This window comes from Macaca fascicularis, chromosome 12 (genome assembly GCF_037993035.2).
Source record: "Macaca fascicularis isolate 582-1 chromosome 12, T2T-MFA8v1.1".
In the NCBI taxonomy this organism is placed as follows: domain Eukaryota; kingdom Metazoa; phylum Chordata; class Mammalia; order Primates; family Cercopithecidae; genus Macaca; species Macaca fascicularis.
The window spans coordinates 72733125-72736213 of record NC_088386.1 but is presented as its reverse complement, the minus strand read 5'-3'; the positions used below and the strand labels follow the sequence as shown (position 1 = coordinate 72736213).

Below are 3089 nucleotides of genomic sequence, written 5' to 3'. Positions count from 1 at the left end.
AAAAATACAAAAATTAGCTAGGAGTGGTGGTGCATGCCTATAATCCCAGCTACCCGGGAGGCTGAGGCAGGATAATCGCTGGAACCCGAGAGGCCAAGGCTGCAGTGAGCCGAGATTGTGCCACTGCACTCTAGCCTGGGTAACAGAGTGAGACTCTATCACGAAAAAAAAAAAAAAAAACAAAAAAAAAACAGGTTAGGCTCTGAGTACATCAAGAGGCTGGGAAATGGGTTTTGCTGGCTAAGAAAGTAAAAAGAACATTTCTCTTTTCTGTAACTGTGGCTAAGACTGGTCCTGTCCTGCCTTTGCCATAAACTATGTGGGAAATGACTTTCCTTCAGAAAATGAGTCCCTAAAGAGAAGGGAGCCTGATGACCATCTCTCTCCATGTTGCCTTGAAGAGCCAGGAAGTAGGAATAAGGGGAGTCAAGCAAGGCCTTAAGCAGACTCTAATACTCAAGCTGGCCCTGTTGCCTTTGGAAGAACGTGGCTCTGGTGAGTAGCAGCAGGTAGAGGTATATAATCTGGGATATGTGCGGCTCTGATGCCTTCCATTTTAGAAAGGACTCTGCTTCCCTCTGGCCTTTAATTTATGCCACATAGGAACAGGGGCTACATAACATAGTGGTTTACAGCAAGGATTTGGGAACCAGACTGGCCAGATTTGAACTCCAGCACTATTCCTTGATATCTCTGAAACTTGGAACAAGTAACTTAGTCACTATGCATGAAAAGAGATAATAATACTAGTACTTTCCTCATACTACAAGACTGCAAGATGTAATCAAGACCAGAAATATGTAAGCACTGTAAAAACAATGTAAAACCAAATGAAAATTTTTCACTTGTATCTTCCAAAAATAAAAAAAATAGCTATTTGGGATTCTTATCTACTTTGTCCCTATAGTCTTATATATTGTTTCTCTTATGTCAGATTTCTAACTGGTGGTTCTATTTTGTTTTTTTTTACGAAGTTTTAGTAAGGTTTTTTTTTTTGTTTTGTTTTGTTTTTTTTTTTTTTTTTTGGCAGAGCTAGCTGAGGTTTTATTTTGGACCAACCCAAAAAAGCAATTGAATTGTTTTGTAGCTGGAGGCATGGAGTAAAGGGGGTGCCCAGGCAGTAAACTCCTCCCGTGGGTGGGCTGAGGGTTAGGGCTGAGCCTCAGGTGCGTCACCTGTTTCCTGTGCTCCCCTGCACAGTGGCCTCCCTCCTGGGCTCTGGGGCAGCTGCAGGCGGGGCAGGCTGGGAGGGACTGCTGCAGCTGTTCAATGGGCAGGACGTCAGAGGACTCGGACACCAGCTTCCCATTGCGGTTCTTTATCTTCTTCACAACCACGGCCCTGGTGGAGCTGGTGCGGCTGAAGGAGCTGGAGCCCACGCCAGAGCCAAAGCTGGAGCCCAGGCCATAGCTGAGGCCAGGCCTTGTGAGGCCCCCATAGGCCAAGCTCAGACCACCTGCATAGCTGCTGATGGTCTTCGTATGGTTACTCATGTTCTGCATCCCAGACTCCAGCCAGCTCTCCTCGCCCTCCAGCAGCTTCCTGTAGGTGGCGATCTCCATGTCTCTTCCTGTAGGTGGCGATCTCCATGTCTAGGGCCAGCTTGACGTTCATCAGCTCCTGGTACTCATGCAACTGCTGCACATGTCCTGCTTGGCCCGCTGCAGGGCAGCCTACAGCTCGGACAGCTTGGTGTTGGCATCCTTAATGGCCAGCTCCCCACACTGCTCGGCATCTCAATGGCGGCCTCCAGGGAAGCCCTCTGGCCTTTGAGACCCTCAATCTCAGCCTGGAGCTGGCTGATGTTTGGGTTCATCTCAGAAATCTCAGTCTTTGTATGCCGCAGGTCATCCCCGTGCTTCCCAGCCAGCATCTGCAGCTCCTCATACTTGATCTGGTACATGCTCTTGGCCTCAGCCTGGCTGTGGTTGGCAATCTCCTTGTACTGTGCCTTGACCTCAGCGATGATGCTGTCCATGTCCAGGGAGCGGCTGCTGTCCATGGACAGCACCACAGACGTGTCTGAGATCTGGGACTGCAGCTCCTGATCTCTTTATACAGCTGCCTGAGGAAGTTGATTTCGTCAGTCAGCCCTTCCAGGCGAGACTCCAGCTCTACCTTGTTCATGTAAGCTTTATCCACATTCTTCTTGAGAACAAATTCATTCTCCATCTCTGTGTGCTTATTGATCTCATCCTTATACTTGTTTTTAAAGTCCTCCGCCAGGTCTTGCATGTTGCCAAGCTCTGCCTCCAGCTTCAGCTTCTTCTGACCCAGAGTGTCTATGCCGCCTAAGGTTGTTGGTGTAACTCTCAAACATGTTGTCCGTGTTGCTCCGAGCCATCTTCTGTTGCTGCAGGAGGCTCCACTTGGTCTCCGGCATCTTGTTCTGCTGCTCCAAGAACTATACCTTGTCTATGAAGGAAGCGAACTTGTTGTCGAGAGTCTTGATCTGCTCCTTCTCTTGGGTGCACAAGGCCTGGATGTTGGGGTCCACCTCCAGGTTAAGGGGGCTCAGCAGGCTCTGGTTGACTGTGACGGTGGTGATGCCTCCCATGCTGCTGGCCCCACCATAGCCTCTACGCAGGCCACCCCAGAAGCTGCTGTTGCCCACTCAGGAGAAGCTTGAGGAGCTGATGCGGGCACCGGACCCACTAGCGTAGGAATGGCTGCTGAAGGCCCGGGGACCAGAGGTAGACACCTTGTAGGACTTCTGGGTCATCCTGATGGACATGGTGGAGGCAGGAGTAGAAGTAGGCAGACAACCAGGTGGAGATTCCAGAAGTGGAGAAGCTACTTCTTATTAATAAGGTTCTTATAAGTATTAAATTAATTACAACACAATACATAGTAAAAAATCAAAGTTAGCCATTATATATTAATATTATTATATTAGGGCCCATAGAACAAAATAGAAAAAATGGCTGAAAAAATGAAACTATAAGGAGTCTACTTAGGCTCAGAAAATAGATAGATGGTGATGACCTATAATCCTTTTAGAAGTTAATAGATGAATAAATATAGGTGGTTTTCAGTTGTGTTATCAGTTCATACAATGGAAATAACCTTAAATCTATAGGAAATGACAA

At 47.7% G+C, this 3089-nt stretch overlaps 1 pseudogene; it reads right to left on the bottom strand.

Moving 5' to 3' along the window:
- Positions 1–1002: 1002 nt before the first annotated feature.
- On the bottom strand, positions 1003–2734 carry LOC102115133 (keratin, type II cytoskeletal 8 pseudogene; annotated as a pseudogene).
- Positions 2735–3089: the final 355 nt, after the last annotated feature.